The sequence below is a fragment of the Protopterus annectens genome, chromosome 5.part1, assembly GCF_019279795.1.
Source record: "Protopterus annectens isolate FY-2018-M chromosome 5.part1, PAN1.0, whole genome shotgun sequence".
In the NCBI taxonomy this organism is placed as follows: domain Eukaryota; kingdom Metazoa; phylum Chordata; order Ceratodontiformes; family Protopteridae; genus Protopterus; species Protopterus annectens.
In genome coordinates this window covers 515,308,137-515,330,335 of record NC_056736.1, presented here as the reverse complement: position 1 = coordinate 515,330,335, position 22,199 = coordinate 515,308,137, and positions in this window count along the sequence as shown.

Below are 22,199 nucleotides of genomic sequence, written 5' to 3'. Positions count from 1 at the left end.
CCTTACAGACTTAAAAACAGGATGTATGCATTTCATTGTCAGTGAGAGCAAAAATGTAAAATCTGCTTTTTAAAGACACTGTTACAATGTGTTTCCTTAAAAAGCATGCTTTTCTGCACTTATCAGCATTTGAACAAAAACAGATGTTCTTATACAAAGATCTAAATAGAATACTAAAGACAAAAACAGGATGTTCTCACTGTCAGAAAAGCTGGCCTCTTATAAATTCGGCAAAAATGCGACAGGACATTGTTAAACAAGAAAACTTAAAAATAATATTATTAAGTCAGCATTTGCATCAGCATCTGCAACAATCAGTATTGTTTCTACAGGATGAGCAATTCTCTAAAATAGAATACCAAGAGGAAATGTATATGTGTGTGCATGACTAAAATTGTATATAAAGATCTGTATTAATCCAGTTATATTAGGGGTATTGGTAGGGACACATTTGTCCCGAGGTAAATGTTATAACATCCATGCTGATTGAGAAGTAAAGTAGAATAATAACTAAAAGCTGTAACATTAGTATGTGTGGTTTGTTATAAAAAGCTATTTGTTACTGCTCTGAGTTGGGTGCTGCAAAGTATATTCTTTTATCAGTGTACATTCTGCAAGCTTCTGTGTGCAACAAGACTGTAAATGCAACTATAACCAGACTTTGATAGCAGGAGAATCCAGCCAGCAAGACTGAGTGTCTTAAGATGACTTCAAATCCATCACAGTAAGCAGCACCATATAATTTTTCACCATGATACAAACATACATACATAGCGTAGACTGAAAATGAAGTCATTAGTATTTGTAACATTTCAGTGAAATATATATGCCAAGTGTCTGTGATATTCATCATGTGCTGTAGACACATTGTTCTGATCTGTGTCTTTGTATCCTGTAGAACATCAACTATCTTTATCATCTAGAAGCCCATCCAGCAGCCATGATGTTGTTCATGATGTGTCTCAGCATGGTGGTATGGCCCCTGGTACAGAGGATCTAGAGTTATTTAAAGAGAACATCCATGAGGTTGAGACTGATGTTGCACCAGATGTATCCTCAGATGTGGAGGTGCACTTGTCGATGCATTAAGATGATGATGACATAGTGGATGTTGACAGGGTGAGGCTGTTGATCAACACACCACAGTTGTGAGTACTTATGCTGGAAGATCCACACAGCAGCCAGACACAGGTCATCACAGAAGATTTAGGTAAGCAGATGTTGTACATGATCAGGTGTCAGAGGGTGTCCATCTCCTACTGCAGGCAAATGAATGGTCACAGCAACAGTATTATTCAGATGTCCATGCACTTCCCCATGCCACAGATCAAGTGGCACACTAGCTACATGTCATGACCGAAGGACAACAGCCCAGACACAGTAAGATTATTGCTGCATTGGCCACATAGAATGAGAATCTGCTAGTTGTGGTATGGTCAATGGAAAGCCTGGCCTCTACAGTACTGTAACAGTGTTGTACTACAAGCAGAATTTTGTGTTTCATGACTATGCACCAGAGATGCAACCTGTGAGAGGCAGGCCACCTGTCCACAGAACCACCATTGGCCATCAAGTATCCCTGTCTGTGGTCCAGCCTGCACAGATGTCAACTGCTGGTCCATCTGCTGAGGTCCTGCCAGTCAAAATGCCTTTAACTTGCAGTCATGCTCCTTCATCTCAACATCGTGTTGTACGACCATCAATCTCCTTTGTGGATCAACCAGGGTAGGATGTGTCTTTATGTGGTCAGGGCAGGGCAGACCATGGTGTGAGACATCAGCAAGGTCAACCAAGACTGCGTTAGAGTATGTCCAACAGTGTAGTACACCTAGTTGTCTCATTATTTCAATACCACTGTACTGTGATATGTGTTTTCTGAAATAAAAATGTCACATTATGTCATGCTTGATTTCTCTTTTTTTCATGTTATAATATTGTACAGATATGTAAGTGCAGCACTGATAGGTTCATAGGTTCATAGGTTGGTACTAGGCTGCCGACCATAGGGCCTATACAAGACTAGCCATAACAATTCCCTGGCTATTTCTTCCCACACTATTTACTTCCCTGGTCTCCTGGTCCCCTGTCCCCTGATGTGTGTCCATTATTGTTTAACATACAGAGATACAACAAACTGAGTGTGTATGCATACGTGTGTCATTTGTGCCATGAGCTGATGTTTTATTTTACACATTTGCATATGTTAAGCTTATGTTATGTGTGATGCTCAGTGAGTACATCTAGTGAGTACCTGCTATTAGATGCAATGAGTGTTGCTGTTGTGGAGCAACACCTGGACATCAGTGTTCAACCTGTGTACTCATGTACATGTGGCTTGTTATGGCTCAAATGTCTGGGTCAGACACTGCTGTGTAGCCTGGGCCTGCACTTGTGGTCACACCCTCTGCTGTCTACGCCTGTGACATCTGTATTTGTTAATACATTCTTGCTGAAAAAATTCTGTTGTTCTTCCTAAAATAAAAGCTTTCGTAGGATGAGCAGGTAAAATATAAATGACTCCAACAGCAGTACATTTAAAATCTACAGATTGCCCAGTCACCTTATCTATATAGTTTAAATATAGGGCCGGATTCCAAAAGAATGCTGCAGACAGTGCAGCATGCTGAAGGAAGATATCAGTGCATCAACGACTGTAGGAAAAGGAAGATACCAATGCATCAATGACTGTAGGAAAAGGAAGATACCAATGCATCAGTATTAGTAGGAATACCACAAAGTACTCTAAAATATCACTAAGTAATTATCTAGTCGATTTAGTATAATTAGGGACTCCACTCATGCTCATTGGATTCCAGAATACAGAGTGCACCCAAAGCAACTTAAATGCAACAAAGTGCTTTGCCAACAAATTTATAAAAGCACTCAGCGGAGGACATATATGCTGTATTTATACACCACTATAGTAAACAGATTATTATAAGATCCTGCTGAATCTGTAGCATTACTTAAAACAAAAAAATGCAACCAGCATTGAATGAATTACAGCAGGCTGGGGTACTGCAAGCTTGCTAGCTACAGGTGTAGGTGACCTACTCCAAGAACTCCAGATGTCTGAAGATGACATATCACAGCTGTCAGAGGATAATCAGGAGGATGGTGGGGGGGGGGGGAGAAATAGATGTGGGTGATGAAGGATGTGGCCATATGTCCAAGTTCAGGCAACACAGCAATGTCTGACACAGCCCCTTGAGTCATTATAAGCCACACATACATGAGGTCACACCGTAAACACTGATGTTCATGTGTTGCTCCACAATAGCAGAACAAATCACAACTAATGGAAATGAACCATTAGGTGTATACATTGGACATAGGTTCATAGGTTCATAGGTAAGTACTAGGCTATCTGCCCATGGGCATTTATAAGCCTAGCCACAGAGTGATGGCTTTCGCCTCCCCATTAGATTAGTAACCTGGGCCTCTGTCAACAGGGCTCCTGAAGTGATCCCAGAGCAGAACTTATGATTACCCATCCACTCATCAAGATTTCTCTTGAAAATGGTCAGAGAGGAGCTCTGTTGAATATGGATTGGGATTCTATCCAGAGTGAGGGGAGTCGCTGGCACAGGAATCTATCCCTCCAGCATGTCCTGTTTATTGTTGTACATAGGTTCAAGTCGCTAGAATGAGTGATTCTGAGGGATCTCGTTTTTTTGAGGTGAAGCATGTCCATTAGTTCAGGGTTTGACATGGCCCTATAGGTCAGGCATAGGTCACCTCTGAGAAGATGGTAAGCGACTGAGAAGAGCTGGAGCTTTTTTAGTCGTGCTTCATAGGGTAATTGTTTAAGGCCCTTAATCCTCTTAGTGAGGTACTTCTGTGGTCTTTCTAGTTGTTGCAGGTGTCTAGTGAGGTACATCCCAAATGGGGTATTGTACTCTATTATGGGCCTAATGAGTGAGGAATAATGGAGCACAATCACCTCCTTGGATCTGGATGAGAAACCCTTTGTGATCAGGTGTGCCACATAGAAGGATTTCCTGACTGTTTTGGCTATGTGGTTATCAAAGGAGAGCATGCTATCTACTTGGGTACCCAGGTCCCTAATTACTTCTTCTGTACTTAGTGGATTCCCATCTATGTGATAGTTTGTAGGTACTTTGTTTTTCCCAAATGGGATTGCTATGCATTTTTTGGCATTTAGCTTGAGGCCGTGACTTTGACACCAGGTGTTTGCCTCTGTGAGACCCTTTTGCAGGATGTCTGTGTCAGCTGGAGAGTCAATTATTGCACCCAATTTACAGTCATCTGCGAACTTGGTTAGCCACAGTCCCTGCGCCTTTGTCTGTACTTCAGAGAAATATATACCAAACAGGAGGGGTCCCAGGACTGAGCCCTGTGGGACTCCTCTTGTGACTGGTTTAGCATCAGACATGGCACCTGCCACTCTTACCGTGTGGGTTCTGTCTGAAAGCCAATTGGCAACCCATCTCGTGACATAGGGGTTAATATTTAAGCTGGTGAGTTTGTCTATGATTCCTGAGTGTGGGATGGCGTTGAACACCTTAGCAAGGTCCACATATGCTGTGTGGACCACCTTTCCTTCATCTATGGCCTTGTGACTATTTTGAAGAAGTCAACCAAGTTCAGGAGGCAAGATATGCCTTTAACAAAGCCGAAATGGGTGGGCTCCAGTGTCTGGAGGTTCCCAATGTCCCTGTTAATGAGCTCCATGATAATGCGTTCCATGGCTTTGCAGACTAAGGTAGTCAGGCTTAAAGGGCGATAGTTCCCAGGGTCAGTTGTGGCACCACCTTTGTGGAGTGGTATGACTGTTGCTGTATGCCATTCTTTGGGTACATAGCCTGTAGAGAGGCTGAGTTTGAAAAGTGATTTGAGATGGGGGGTTAGTTCATTTTGAAGCTCGTGTAAGACACAACCTGGGATAGCATCTGGTCCCATTGATGCTGTGTTTTTGGCCTTTACAAGGGCTGTCTTTACTTGTGTGTCTGAGATATCTGGAGCGCCACATTCTTCTGGGATGAGTGCTAGCCCCTTTGGTGGAGAGGGAGGGGTGAAGTTTGCACTGAACTTGTCAGCCAGGATGTTGGCAATGTCGGTTGGTTCAGTGTATTTATGGCCATTATGCACTAGCTTGGAGCATATCTGAAAATTTGCCCCTAGACATAGTTAAAGAAGGCCTTGTGGTTATCCTTAGAGTCATTGGCTATTTTTCTTTCGAAGTTGGCCTTGGATGATTTAATGAGGGAGCGCAGTTTTTTACTGATGTTAATCAGAGATGCCTTCGTATTTTGGGATATTGTTCTTTCTTGCAGGAGTTTCCTCCTTCTGTTGTAAAGTTTATTTATGGCCGGGGTCCACCAGACTGGCTTCCTCTTTTTTGAGGAGTTGGTCTTGGTTTTACTTGGGATGGCTCGGTCCATGCATTCTTGAAGGTGTTCATAGAATGCATTTGTAAAGGATTCTGCCAATGGGTCATCATTTTCCATTTGATTGGAAGCTTTGAAACTTCCCACCTCGGTCTTGAGGAGTGTGAAGTTGGCTTTAGAGAAGTTTTTTACCTTGAATTCCTTGACTGGGGGGGGGGGGGGGGCGTCGGGATGTGGATGTCTAGTTTGATTAGTTTGTGATCTGATCTTACCAGTGATGAGTTTACCTCAGGTGTGGGAACATAGGTTCCCCATGTTGGTGATGACCAGGTCCAGTATGTTGTCACCTCTTGTGGGAGTGATGACCAGCTGTTCAAGGGCGTTTGAGTTTATAAACTCAAGGAAGCATTGGGCTAGGGCGTTTGAGCTTGAGTAGTTTTCCCAGTCAATGTTTGGATAGTTGAAGTCACCCAGTAGCATGGTGTTGGGTAGAATCTTCATACTTTCTAATGTTCTTAGGAATGCTGTGTGAGCGTCCTGAAACAAGGTGGGAGATCTGTAGCAAGCTATAAATTGAACAGTCAATTTACCCGCTGTCAATTGCACTTGGATGGTCTCAGATTCCGCGTGTTGTGCTACTAACCTGGAGGTGTGGGTGTTCTTGATGAATATGGGCACATCCCCTCCTTTTGTGTTCCGGTCCTGGTTTTAGGACCTAAAGGTATGGTAGGAGTTATAATGAAGAACAACAAAAGTAGCAGCTCCAATGCAACAAAACAACACACAGCAGAACCAGTAAAATCCGTTTATTCTGTACACTCTAGCGCCTCGGCCACAGTAAGCCTTCAAGGAGTGGTAGGAGTTATAGCCTGGTAGTGATGGGGTGCTCTCTGGAGCCTTGAACCAGGTTTCTGTCACTGCACATACGTCAATTTCTTCCATACTAAGGAGAGCCTTGAGTGCGTGCATTTTGAGGTTTAGACTTCTGGCACTGAGCAGCATTACCCTCAGTTTTTGTTTATTATTGTTTTTTATGGAGGCAGGTTTGTCTTTTGAGACTTGCCTAAAAAAGGCAGTATTGGGGCGGCAAGAGTCTTAGCCAGTATTCGAAAGCCCTGGGGCGACAGGTGCAAGCCATCTCTGGTGAAGCAACGTGGCTTGTCAAGCATGTCATCCCAGGCTGACAAGTACTGGATCCCCTTTGAATGACACCAGTAGTTTAACCAATTGTTGAAACTGATAATTTTTTCTTCATATGCTGGCATCATTTTGGGTGAGGGCAGGATGCTACTCAGAGTCAGAGTCATACCAGCCTGGGCTACATGGTCAGAGAGCTCCTCCATGTCTCTTTTCATGTAGTCCAGGGAGGTACGTCTCAGGTCATTTACGCCAACATGTAGAATGACAGAGTCATAATTGTACTTGTTGTGGAGTGACCTGAGTGCATGTGTTATGTTGCGGATTCTGGCACCCGGCAGGCAGCTTATGGTAACCTTCTCCTTGTTCAATCTAGTGAGTGGGACGTCTGTGTGCCTGATGATAGAATCACAGATTACTAGTGTGTTATTTAGCCTTAGGGGCTGTTTTTGCTTGGCACACTAGCGTTGTGACATATGTGTTACCTGGTTCTGTTGTGGGGTGGGGGTTGCTTGGGTGTATGCTTGGGAGGTCTCTGTTGTTTAGGCAGGTTCTTATTTAGAGCCTCCGAGTATGTTTTTGCGTGTTTCTCAGAGTTGTTTTCTGGTGCAGCTATGGCTGGTCTATGTGAGTCTGGTAATGTGGTGCTAGTGTTGCCCTTCTCCTTGTGACTGGTTGATCCAGTCGTGGGTTGAGAGAGCTTAGCCTCCAGTTTGGCTGTGTGGCTGCATCTCTCACATATGTTTGTGTTGGTTGGGAGGAAGAGGGGGTTGTCTGTGTACATGAGGCAATTGTAACATTGCCTCAGGATGCCCAGATTCACTAGCTGGACCAGAGAGCACACCTGAAGCTGTCCCTTGAATATGCCTGAATAGATGGTTGGGACTGTATTGCTGATTGGATGAGTAAAGAGCCTTATACTTCCTGAGTATAGGGCTGAAGTGCAAGCTGTAAGCTAGTGCTAGTTTTAGTGAGTTTTAGTAAGTGCCGGTCTTAAATTGCCTTATTCCTAGTGCTGGGTTGAAGTGTTTCAAGTTTCAAGGGAAAAACTGAAGAGCCGACTTCGTGAAGCTTGGAATAGTTTAACCACAGCGAAACAGCGCTGCTCGGTGCGCAAAACCGCGCTAAGCGTTTTTTATACCAGGGAGATCAAAAAGGATAGAAATTAGCCCAAAATGGCCAATGAGCTACAAGTTGCTGGGCTGGGACCACTCCTACAGGACAAACAACGTTCTCAGTAGAAAAACCACTTTAATGTGAGGAGCAAAGCTTTCGGATAAAATCCTTTATCAATACTGAAGATACAAATGCATATGCAGAGTATATATAGGTCTAAAAAAGTCATATGACCGACAGCCAAAGAGTCACATGACCCAGTCAAGTAAAACATAGAAATATAGATATAGCTACACAGTATTAAAATATAATGCAACAACATAATACATATAAAAAACAAAATACATTTAAAATAACAAGAATGTATATTTTTAAAATGTATATTTTTATACCTAAAAATACGATGTACACTTATGTACATGAAAAGATGAAAATCTCATAGTCTAGATCTACTCATTCTTACCAAAACAGGTTTAAGGCTGACAGTGCTATTCAAACCAGGGGGTAAGTCACCCATCAACCTAACTATCCAGTTATATTCTTTAGTCTCTAATTTATTGTTAATGTCACCACCTCTGGGTGGAGGTAAGTCATGATCTATAACTTTAAATTTGAATAAATGCTGTTCACCAGAACATAGCCTGTGTTTATATAAAGCATTAGTGTCCACACATCTTCTAATTTCAGACTTGTGTTCTGTAATCCCATCTTTAAGTTTACATGTGGTTTTGCCCACATAGAAAGAATGGCATAATACACAGGTTGCTAGGTAAACCACATGAGTCGTAACACAAGTAGCAGTTACTTTGAACCTGAACACCCTCTTACTAACCGGGTGTTCGAAGGTACCTAAATGTTCATCATCAATGTCATCACAGCACGAACAATTATAACATTTTCGTGTACCCACAGTACTGGATAAGTGTGTTATGGTATTAGTAGGAAAATCTTTATAACAAAGGACACTTTTGAGGGTTCTCATATTTCTATATGCAAAATATGGTATATTACCCAACATTGCTTTTAACTCTTCAGATGCCATTAAAATTAGCCAATTCTTATGGATAATACGTTTAATGCAGGGGGTCTTCGTACTATACGAAGTGACATATCTTACTTTCATCTCATCCTGGCTAAGCACATTAGACAAGCCAACCGCTTGTATTTCTGTGGCATCATTTGACAAAACAGGGGCCACCCTCAGCTTTCTCTCCTCTAGCACATTTAGTTTCTCATTATTTAAGATGGTAGCATCATAGCCACTATTAGTAAAATCAGCTATCATCTCATTCAACTGTTCAGAGAAACGAAGATCCTCCGTATTAAACCTGCTAGCTCTGTAGAATTGAGACCTAACAGTACCTCTAAATACGTGTGGCGCATGCATGCTACTTGCATGAGTGTACCTTCCTGCACAGACTTCCTTTCTATGGAGGCTTGTTCTAAGGGTACCACCTTCAAAGCTTAAGTTGATGGCCAAAAAATTAATGGTGGTTTCAGAAGAACACATCTTTTACTTCAAAAAAGATGAAGTTGAGTTAAGATACAGCATAAATTCATTCAAATCCTGTAACGTGCCCCCCCCCAAATCAAAAAACAATCGTCCACAAATCGTTGAAAGAACTTTATGTTGTCTTTATATGGGTTCGAAGCACTAAATAAATGTTTTCTTTCCTACTGGTATAATACTAGGTTGGCATAAGTATTAGCTACTGAAGTACAGTGAGCTGAAGGTACAAGGACTCATTAAAAAGGAAAACATTATTTCTCAACACCACATCCATAAGAGTACATATTTTTTCAATTTTATGGAAATTAGGATCAGGACATGAAACCAAGAATTCCCTCAGCAGATCCAGGCCAATATCAGTTGGAATGACAGTGAACAATGATACTATATCTATTACTAGAAGATACCTTCTAAGAAGTAAAGACGCCTTCTCTATATCATACCATTGCTTAAGTTTCTGAACAAAATCAATAGTGTCACGTAAGATAGAATCACAGTGACTAAGATATGGTTGAAGTTGACCATGCAAATAAACTGAAAGCGGCTCTGTTACCCAACCAGCGCCTGAAACAATTGGCCTCATTGGAGGGTCAGTGAGGGATTTATGGATCTTAGGGATGCCATATAGCTGTGGGGTAACTGGGCACGGTACAGTCAAGTAATTAAATAAATCTAAGTCTATGTCGCCTTGAATCTGTAGATCATAAATTACCATATTCACATATGAGATACACTTCTTAACATCCAAAGGGGTGATTTCCTTAAATGCAATTTCGTCAATAAGTAAAGTAGACATAGCCAAAAAGTATTTATCTCTATTCATGAGCACAACTACACCCCCCTTGTCAGCTTGCTTAATGACAATGTTTGTGTTAAATTGTAACTCTCTGTATGCTTGAAACTCTTCATAGCTCAAGTTAAAACATTTTCTATCATTATATTTCTTAGTATTTATATAATACATTTGTCTTATTTCTGCTTCACATACATCATGAAAGGCTTTAACGACTGGTACATTAACTGGAATATAGGTACTAAGGCATTTACAGCCTTGAACTAACATCTGTGTATTGCCAAACAGCAATTTTAAATTTAACAGTCTCGTGAACCTTTTCAGATCCATCAATGCCGAAACTAAATCATCCGCACATGTGGGGATAAAGTTCAAGCCCTTAGATAAAACAGAATAATGTGTGTCTTGTAAAATAAAGTCTGACAAATTTAACGTACCTCTGTAAACTTGCGGCTCATCTTGCCTGAGCCTAAAGGGCTGTCCAATTTTCTTTTGTTCATTCTATTTGGTGCTTCGTTCCGTGTACTCGATGAATCCCTCGAGTTGGTTATACGCTCTCTTACTACTTCTGGTTGGTCCAAACTGAAGCGCTTGTTAGAAAAGTTTATTTTAGTCTGCTGCATCTGCGGCGTTTTTTTGTATGTCCCAGCATGTGTATTCCCATTACTAACACTAGCATGTCTGCCCTCCGTGAGGCTCTCAGAGGAGCTAAGAATACCTCCTGTTGACGTTGAAGACGTAGTGCGGACAGAACCATCAGCTCCGTGTACAGAGGGGGTAGTTGACTTTAATTCTGTGTCATCCTGAATTAACTGAACACTACTCGACCCAAAGTCATCAAGAGAATCCAAGCCATCATTACAAGCATGTACAGGGACAGTTGCATCAGTTTTTCTGTATTTATAACTGTTATCTCTGGGCCAAGAGAATATATTACCTCTTGTGAAATCATTTACATCTCGAAGAAGCTTACGCTTTTTGGTAGCTTCCATCTTTGAATCAAGTAGCTGCATTTTTTCCACCATGCGTTCATAATTGCTAGATAAGCTCGCAAATGCAGGCATATTGATCAAATCGTTCTCCATTAACATAATCTCCTTCTTAAGATCATCTTCAATAGTCTGGAAGAAATCATTCATGAGATGCATGTAATCTATTCCTAATTTAATGTTTAGCTGTTGCCATTTCTTAAGTAATTCAGGATATGTGTTCCCATAGGAGGGCATTTTCAAAATTCTCAGCCCTCTGGGGACAATACCTTTGTTAATATAGGCAATGAAGCTAAAGCGCTGCCATTGCAGCCGCTTAAACAAACTTGTTTTCCTCTCCAACAATTGCAAGGATTTGTTAAAGTCTAAAATTGCATCCTGAGCAGGTGCAGGTACATCCATGGATAAGCTACTGGCATTTTCAACAACAGTTAACAGGGGATTAACCTCAATGTTAATCAAAGATTTAATGGAAGTCATTAAATTTGCCATAGAAAAGCAAAAAGGCTACCAACAAAGAGACCTTACAAGTAGCAAATCTTCTGAAGCGGCAAAAAATAATGTCCAAACACAAGTGCCAATACGTCCAACAAAACAAACAACGTTCTCAGTAGAAAAACCACTTTAATGTGAGGAGCAAAGCATTCGGATAAAATCCTTTATCAATACTGAAGATACAAATGCATATGCAGAGTATATATAGGTCTAAAAAAGTCATATGACCGACAGCCAAAGAGTCACATGACCCAGTCAAGTAAAATATATAAATATAGATATAGCTACACAGTATTAAAATATAATGCAACAACATAATACATATAAAAAACAAAATACATTTAAAATAACAAGAATGTATATTTTTAAAATGTCTATTTTTATACCTAAAAATACAATGTACACTTATGTACATGAAAAGATGAAAATCTCATAGTCTAGATCTACTCATTCTTACCAAAACAGGTTTAAGGCTGACAGTGCTATTCAAACCAGGGGGTGAGTCACCCATCAACCTAACTATCCAGTTATATTCTTTAGTCTCTAATTTATTGTTAATGTCACCACCTCTGGGTGGAGGTAAGACATGATCTATAACTTTAAATTTGAATAAATGCTGTTCACCAGAATATAGCCTGTGTTTATATAAAGCATTAGTGTCCACACATCTTCTAATTTCAGACTTGTGTTCTGTAATCCTATCTTTAAGTTTACATGTGGTTTTGCCCACATAGAAAGAATGGCATAATACACAGGTAGCTAGGTAAACCACATGAGTCGTAACACAAGTAGCAGTTACTATGAATTACGAGTTACTACTACTCGTTGGCTGTCGGTCATATGACTTTTTTAGACCTATATATACTCTGCATATGCATTTGTATCTTCAGTATTGATAAAGGATTTTATCCGAAAGCTTTGCTCCTCACATTAAAGTGCTTTTTCTACTGAGAACGTTGTTTGTTTTGTTGGACGTATTGGCACTTGTGTTTGGACATTATTTTTTGCCACTTCAGAAGATTTGCTACTTGTAAGGTCTCTTTGTTGGCAGCCTTTTTGCTTTTCTATGGCAAATTTAATGACTTCCATTAAATCTTTGATTAACATTGAGGTTAATCCCCTGTTAACTGTTGTTGAAAATGCCAGTAGCTTATCCATGGATGTACCTGCACCTGCTCAGGATGCAATTTTAGATATTAACAAATCCTTGCAATTGTTGGAGAGGAAAACAAGTTTGTTTAAGCGGCTGCAATGGCAGTGCTTTAGCTTCATTGCCTATATTAACAAAGGTATTGTCCCCAGAGGGCTGAGAATTTTGAAAATGCCCTCCTATGGGAACACATATCCTGAATTACTTAAGAAATGGCAACAGCTAAACATTAAATTAGGAATGGATTACATGCATCTCATGAATGATTTCTTCCAGACTATTGAAGATGATCTTAAGAAGGAGATTATGTTAATGGAGAACGATTTGATCAATATGCCTGCATTTGCGAGCTTATCTAGCAATTATGAACACATGGTGGAAAAAATGCAGCTACTTGATTCAAAGATGGAAGCTACCAAAAAGCGTAAGCTTCTTCAAGATGCAAATGATTTCACAAGAGGTAATATATTCTCTTGGCCCAGAGATAATAGTTATAAATACAGAAAAACTGATGCAACTGTCCCTGTACATGCTTGTAATGATGGCTTGGATTCTCTTGATGACTTTGGGTCGAGTAGTGTTCAGTTAATTCAAGATGACACAGAATTAAAGTCAACTACCCCCTCTATACACGGAGCTGATGGTTCTGTCCGCACTACGTCTTCAACATCAACAGGAGGTATTCTTAGCTCCTCTGAGAGCCTCACGGAGGGCAGACATGCTAGTGTTAGTAATGGGAATACACATGCTGGGGCATACAAAAAAACGCCGCAGATGCAGCAGGCTAAAATAAACTTTTCTAACAAGCGCTTCAGTTTGGACCAACCAGAAGTAGTAAGAGAGCGTATAGCCAACTCGAGGGATTCGTCGAGTACACGGAACGAAGCACCAAATAGAATGAACAAAAGAAAATTGGACAGCCCTTTGGGCTCAGGCAAGATGAGCCACAAGTTTACAGAGGTACGTTAAACTTGTCAGACTTTATTTTACAAGACACACATTATTCTGTTTTATCTAAGGGCTTGAACTTTATCCCCACATGTGCGGATGATTTAGTTTCGGCATTGACGGATCTGAAAAGGTTCACAAGTCTGTTAAATTTAAAATTGCTGTTTGGCAATACACAGACGTTGACTCAAGGCTGTAAACGCCTTAGTACTTACATTCCTGTCAATGTACCTGTTGTTAAAGCCTTCCATGATGTATGTGAAGCAGAAATAAGACAAATGTATTATATAAATACTAAGAAATATAATGATAGAAAATGTTTTAACTTGAGCTATGAAGAGTTTCAAGCATACAGAGAGTTACAATTCAACACAAACATTGTCATTAAGCAAGCTGACAAGGGGGGTGTAGTTGTGCTCATGAATAGAGATAAATACTTTTTGGCTATGTCTAGTTTACTTATTGACAAAATTGCATTTAAGGAAATCACCCCTTTGGATGTTAAGAAATGAATCTCATATGTGAATATGGTAATTTATGATCTACAGATTCAAGGTGACATAGACTTAGATTTATTTAATTACTTGACTGTACCGTGCCCAATTACCCCACAGCTATATGGCATCCCTAAGATCCATAAATCCCTCACTGACCCTCCAATGAGGCCAATTGTTTCAGGCGCTGGTTGGGTAACAGAGCCGCTTTCAGTTTATTTGCATGGTCAACTTCAACCATATCTTAGTCACTGTGATTCTATCCTACGTGACACTATTGATTTTGTTCAGAAACTTAAGCAATGGTATGATATAGAGAAGGCGTCTTTACATCTTAGAAGGTATCTTCTAGTAACCTTAGATATAGTATCATTGTTCACTGTCATTCCAACTGATATTGGCCTGGATCTGCTGAGGGAATTCTTGGTTTCATGTCCTGATCCTAATTTCCATAAAATTGAAAAAATATGTACTCTTATGGATGTGGTGTTGAGAAATAATGTTTTCCTTTTTAATGAGTCCTTGTACCTTCAGCTCACAGGTGTGGCTATGGGTACTTCGGTAGCTAATACTTATGCCAACCTAGTATTATACCAATGGGAAAGGAAACATTTATTTAGTGCTTTGAACCCATATAAAGACAACATAAAGTTCTTTCAACGATTTGTGGACGATTGTTTTTTGATTTGGGGGGGCACGTTACAGGATTTGAATGAATTTATGCTGTATCTTAACTCAACTTCATCTTTTTTGAAGTTCAAGATGTGTTCTTCTGAAACCACCATTAATTTTTTGGACATCAACTTAAGCTTTGAAGGTGGTACCCTTAGAACAAGCCTCCATAGAAAGGAAGTCTGTACAGGAAGGTACACTCATGCAAGTAGCATGCACGCGCCACACGTATTTAGAGGTACTGTTAGGTCTCAATTCTACAGAGCTAGCAGGTTTAATACGGAGGATCTTCGTTTCTCTGAACAGTTGAATGAGTTGATAGCTGATTTTACTAATAGTGGTTATGATGCTACCATCTTAAATAATGAGAAACTAAATGTGCTAGAGGAGAGAAAGCTGAGGGTGGCCCCTGTTTTGTCAAATGATGCCATAGAAATACAAGCGGTTGGCTTGTCTAATGTGCTTAGCCAGGATGAGATGAAAGTAAGATATGTCACTTCGTATAGTACGAAGACCCGCTGCATTAAACGTATTATCCATAAGAATTGGCTAATTTTAATGGCATCTGAAGAGTTAAAAGCAATGTTGGGTAATATACCATATTTCGCATATAGAAATATGAGAACCCTCAAAAGTGTCCTTTGTTATAAAGATTTTCCTACTAATACCATAACACACTTTTCCAGTACTGTGGGTACACGAAAATGTTATAATTGTTCGTGCTGTGATGACATTGATGATGAACATTTAGGTACCTTCGAACACCCGGTTAGTAAGAGGGTGTTCAGGTTCAAAGTAACTGCTACTTGTGTTACGACTCATGTGGTTTACCTAGCTACCTGTGTATTATGCCATTCTTTCTATGTGGGCAAAACCACACGTAAACTTAAAGATAGGATTACAGAACACAAGTCTGAAATTAGAAGATGTGTGGACACTAATGCTTTATATAAACACAGGCTATGTTCTGGTGAACAGCATTTATTCAAATTTAAAGTTATAGATCATGTCTTACCTCCACCCAGAGGTGGTGACATTAACAATAAATTAGAGACTAAAGAATATAACTGGATAGTTAGGTTGATGGGTAACTCACCCCCTGGTTTGAATAGCACTGTCAGCCTTAAACCTGTTTTGGTAAGAATGAGTAGATCTAGACTATGAGATTTTCATCTTTTCATGTACATAAGTGTACATCGTATTTTTAGGTATAAAAATATACATTTTAAAAATATACATTCTTGTTATTTTAAATGTATTTTGTTTTTTATATGTATTATGTTGTTGCATTATATTTTAATACTGTGTAGCTATATCTATATTTATATGTTTTACTTGACTGGGTCATGTGACTCTTTGGCTGTCGGTCATATGACTTTTTTAGACCTATATATACTCTGCATATGCATTTGTATCTTCAGTATTGATAAAGGATTTTATCCGAAAGCTTTGCTCCTCACATTAAAGTGTTTTTTCTACTGAGAACGTTGTTTGTTTTGTTGGACGTATTGGCACTTGAGTTTGGACACCACTCCTACAGGGACAGATAGGCTGCTCAGAGTTCCCTCTCTCACAGTGAACAAGGAGGCCACCTAACTATCCAAGTATAATATGGGCAACACAGGAACCTTTACCACAGTCCTGGATTCAGCAAAGCCTGAAAACTGGACTAGATTAGTTCAGAAAGTTGGGAAAACAAGGATTTTTTTTTTCAGAAACAACAGAAATGCAGAGCTTAAATTACCTTAAATACACAGAGGAGGCTAGTGCACTTGAGTGTGTAGCCTGCGACTGTGTTACAGGTAACTTAAATGCAAAAACGACAAACAGTAACTTTTTTTCAAGTGAATCAAGGAAATAAGTACAGTAAGCAATGCAGATATCACTAGGGATCCACAGAAGTGCTGAAAAGTCGTGTTTTAGGTGGAATTAGTGTTTCAGGGAAATAATAAGCAAACAAACAACAAGCATACAAACAAAGATAGATTCAGCAGGCCTGGATCTAGTCTATGCTACAGCAAACAAGGTGTATCAATTTCAGTAAGAAACAGTTCAAATATGCAGGCACTATAAGCCTTTAACCAGAAATTCCCAGCTCAGAAGGGCAGAGTCCAGCCTCTCCTCTCACAAGAGTGCAGACCACGAACCTTCTTAATGTAAAATAACTGGCCTGAAGCCCAAGTGCTTAAACCAGAACTAATACACTTTTAGAATAACAGACACTGAGCCCTCAATCAGCAGTTCCCAACTTAGAAGGATGTAAGCTACCTGTGTTGCCACCACAGTGCAGGCCACAAACCTTCCTAATGTAAAACAACTGGTCTGAAGGACAAGTGCTTAATCCAAAAGAGTTAGAATGATAGCTACACTTTAATAAAGTTACTATCAAGCAGTAATAAATACAATTGAGTACTTTAAAGAATGCCTGGATTAGTGCTCAAGTGATACAAACAAAGCTAGGATTCAGCAGGCCTGGATCTAGTATATGCTACAGCAAACAAGGTGTATCAATTTCAGTAAGAAACAGTTCAAATATGCAGGCACTATAAGCCTTTAACCAGAAATTCCCAGCTCAGAAGGGCAGAGTCCAGCCTCTCCTCCCACAAGAGTGCAGACAATGAACCTTCTTAATGTAAAATAACTGGCCTGAAGCCCAAGTGCTTAAACCAGAACTAATACACTTTTAGAATAACAGACAATGAGCCCTCAATCAGCAGTTCCCAACTTAGAAGGATGTATGCTACCTGTGCTGCCACCACAGTGCAGGCCACAAACCTTCCTAATGTAAAACAACTGGTCTGAATCCCAAGTGCTTAATCCAAAAGACTTTGAATGATAGCTACACTTTAATCAACATAAGTTCATAGGTTCATAGGTGTGTACTAGGCTAATGGCCCTGGGGTCTTTACAAGCTTAGCCATAGGATTACCCTGGCATAGTGCCACCTGACCTTATCGACTGATTTGTCGAGTAAAGCCACTGGAGTTATCCCCAAGGTGAATTTTCTGTTTCCCTTCCACTCAACAAGATTTCTCTTGAAGAGGGTCAGCGTGGTGCTCTGCTTGAGATGTATGGGAAATCTGTTCCATAGCATGTGCAGTCTCTGTGTCCATCCAACATGTTCTGTTAACTGTGGTAACGAGGTTGTGGTCTCTGGAGTGTGTGGTGCGGAGGGATTGGGATTTCTTTAGATGTAGCATTTATAACAGAGCTGGGTCAGGCATGGCTTTATAAGTCATGCAGAGATCACTTCTAAGTAGATGATATGATATGCTTAGGAACATGGAGTGTGAGTCTTTGGACATGGTTGGGGACCTATAGCAGGCTACGACCTGAATTGCTGTCTTACCCAGTGTTAGCTGCACCTGAAGTATCTCTGATGCGTTATGTTGGGCTACCAGTCTGGAGGTGTGCGCATTCTTTATGAATATGGAAACACCACCACCTTTGGAGCTTCGGTCCAAGTTCTGGGTCCGAAAGGTGTGGAATGAGTTATAGCTTGGTAGTGCAGGGGTGTTTCTGCTGCCTTGAACCAGGTCTCTGTTACAACACAAATGTCGATTTTCTCCATTTAAGGAGTGCTTGGAGTGAGTGCACTCCTTACATAAGCTTATTGTATACCAGTAACAGCATATGCAAAACATTGAGAGGAAACATAAATGCAGAGAGACTGTCTGCAATGTACATCACCAAAGACGAATACAAAGGCAAATGTGTGGGACGTATGAGGTGTACACAACAGAACTTGCCATCGGGGAGGTGGGATGTTATCATACAGATAAACAGAATGGAAAGTTGCCTGTCAAACAGCCATTGTTAGAAGAATGGCTGTGATGGAGCTGCAATGTGGCTGACTGTGACCGATCTGTAATCATCTGGGCATACAAGCTAATTTAAGTATACTTTTTTTGCATTGGCATTGTTTCAATGATAGTTAACAAACCTGTACTGTGTTTTATTTATTTGTTTCATTGAATATTACTTGACTATTGTGGTCCTTCTCTCTCTGCAGTTTGGTCTTCCATCCTCCATCTGTAGTGTTGTTGTAGTTTTAAACTTGGTGGCTTTGGAATTGTCCTCCCCTGCTGTAAATTTGTGTTTGGACACTTCTCCTGGACCAATCCCATTTGCTCACTCAACTGAGTACAGTGAGGTAATTTGGGAAGGACTACCCTCTTACTTCTTTGATTTCAGACACTCCTACCAGTCCCATCTCATCAGCTCTATCTACTGTGTACAGCATTTGGGAAGGACAACCACAGTCTCTTATTCTTGCTCTGTTTCCTCCCTCTCCACTTAACAAAAAAATAAATAAAAAAAGAAAATTATACTTTATTCAGCTGCTATTACTGTAACTGTGTTCTACTTACTTTATTACCTTATGTTGCTGCTCTGTGTGCTCTTAAGTGTTCAAGTGCTCTTATTCTGCATTTATTACTGCTTGACTGTAGCCTGATTACATTTATCTGTTGTTCTAAGCATCTCAGTTTTGGTTTTAGCACTTGTGCTTCAGGCCAGTTATTTTACATTTAGGATTTTTGTGGTCTACACTCTTGTGGACAAACCCTTATCAAACCCTGCTCTCCATAAGTCCACCAAGTATTCAGAACACTATGTCTGGACAATTCCCATCAGTTTCTCCTGCCAGCCTGGTTGACATGGGCATATTGTGACAGTGTAGCAATTGCCTCATGTTCACGGACAGTCCTCTTCTCCTAGCACATAATTCTTCTACTTGCAAAAAATACATCTACATCAGTAAACTGGAATCCATGATCTCTCATGCCACAGGCAGTACTTCTAACAAAGAGGCGATTACTAGCACAAACATCACACCACCCACATCACAGAACCAAGGACAACACACACTCTCCTATGCAGGGGTCCTCAATAAAAACTTACCTAAACAACAGAAACCCCCAAAACACACTCACAAACATTCCACACACAACACCAGTCACATCACACACAGTAGACAACACACCAGTGTCTCACAAACACAGCCCATTAGGCATCACAATAAAGCAAACATACTAGTCATTGGTGATTCAGTAGTGAGACACACTGATGTCTCCCTCACCGGGGTCAACAAGGTAAAGGTCACAGTCAGCTGACTGTCAGGTGCCAGAATCCGCCACATCACGCACGCACTTAAGTCTCTCCACAACAGGTACAAGTATGACTCTGTCATTGTCCATGTTGGTGTGAATGACTTGAGACATACCTCCCTGGACTATATGAAGAGAGACATGATTGAGCTCTCAGAGTATGTGTCCCAGGCAGGTATGACCCTAGTCCTAAGCAGCATCCTACCTTCACCAAGAATTATACCACAATACCAACAAAAAATAATTGACTTCAACAATTGGCTTACTTTCTGGTGTCTTTCAAGGGGATCCAGTATATGTCTACCTGGGATGACATGGTTGGTAGGCCTTGATGCTTTGCCAGAGATGGCCTCCACTTGTCACCCCTGGGATTCTGGATCTTGGCCAAGGTTCTTGCCTCCCCCATAGTGCCTTTTTTAGACTATGTAAATCTTCCAATATAAAAGATCTGTCAAAAAGCAAATTGAAGGTCATGCTGCTTAATGCTAGAAGCCTTAACCTGAAAATGTACTCACTGGAGGCTCTCCTCACACTGGAAATGCTGATATTGGTGTGGTCACAAAAATTTGGCTCGGGGCTGCATAGAGCATCCCTGCCTTACCAGGCTATACCTCATTCCACACTCTCTGACCCCGAAATGTGGTCAGAAAGACTAAGGGTGGTGGAGTCTCTATCTTCATTAAGGACAGGCACATCTCCAGACTAGCTTGCCAGCATGATGCACTGGAAGTACTCCAGGTACAACTGACAGCTGGCAAAACACCCATCCAAGTTATAGCCGGCTATAGACCCCCCTCCATGAGTCAGGACACCCACTCCTACCTGAACCTACTTGACTCCATGAAGGTATCTCCTAACACCCTGATCCTTGGTGACTTCAATTACCCCACCATAGACTGGGTGAACTATTCCTGCACTAATGCACTCACCCAATGATTCCTTGACTTCATCACTTCTAATGCACTAGATGAGCTCGTCTCATCCCCCACAAGGAGAGATAACATTCTGGACTTAGTGTGTGACCGCTGCACCACTCCCACTCACTCTTCCCTGGTGAGATCAGATCATCAGTCTGTCTCATTCAAAGTTTCTATCCCACCCAACCCCTCCCTAGCCATAATCAGGCAAAAAAAAACTTCTCAAAAACTGACTGCAACCTCCTAAGGGAGGGTATCAGTAGCTTCAGACCAGCCCCCCCTCAGAGGATGCAGACAACTATGCTGAACAGCACGCCAATGCAGTATACAAGCCAATGCAGTATTCAAGCACTTGTACAACTGCATGGACTCAGCCATTCCTCAAGGAAACAGAAACCTGTCTGGTGGACATCCTCTATCAACAGGCTTTACAACAAAAGGAAGAAAGTGTTGTCCAAGGGTAAAACGGAACAAATTTCAAATTGGAAACACTCCCTTCTCAGCCTCAACAAGCAAATTAGATCACTAGTGAAAACCTCCAAAGCCAATTATGAGTTGAAATTAGCTTCTGAAACAAAGGGAAACCACAAGTCCTTCTTCAGTTATGTCAGGAGCCTCCATGGAAAAGCCCAGGTTTGTTCTGAATTAGTACTTAATGGTACCACTTACACTGATCCTGTTGACGTAGCCAACCTACTAGCTGAAAGGTTCAGTGCAAACCTCACCCCCCTATTCCCCCCAAAGGCCCATTTGACATCCCCGATACTTGTCCCACACCTCACATCTCTATAGATCAAGTGTTAATGGCCCATCCAAGGCAAAGAACACAGTTTCCATGGGACCTGATAGCATCCCAGGCTGTATTCTGCACCATCTCCAGCAAGAACTAGCTTTGCCATTGAGCACTTTATTCAACCACAGCCTAATTACAGGCTTCATTCCAGCAGAATAGAGAACTGTCATTATCGTCTCCTTACGCAAAGGTGGTGCCACTACTGACCCGTGAAACTATCACTCCATTAGCTTAACAAGTCTGATCTATAAAGCCATGGAGCGTATTATTATGGTTCTCATAAACAAGGACAAAGGCAATTTCCAAGCACTTGACCACACCCAATTCAGATTCATCAGGGGCAGATCTTGCCTACTGATCCTGGTTGACTTCTTTGAGACTGTCACCAAAGCCCCAGATGAGGGAATGTCAGTACATACAGCTTACCTTGACTAGGCCAAGGCCTTTGACACAATCCTGCAGTCCGGCATCATCAAAAAGCTAACACAACTTGGTGTAAATTTTTATCTCATCAGATGGGTGGCCAACTGGCTCACCGATAGGACCCACAAGGTCAAAATAGGTGCCACCACTTCTGACAGCGGACCTGCCACTAGTGATGTACCCCAGGGATCTGTCCTGGGACCCCTACTGTTTGGCATCTACCTCTCAGAGGTCCAAGCAAAGACAAAGGGCCTGTGGCTGACCAAGTTTGCGGATGACTGGAAGTTGGGTGCTGTCACTGAC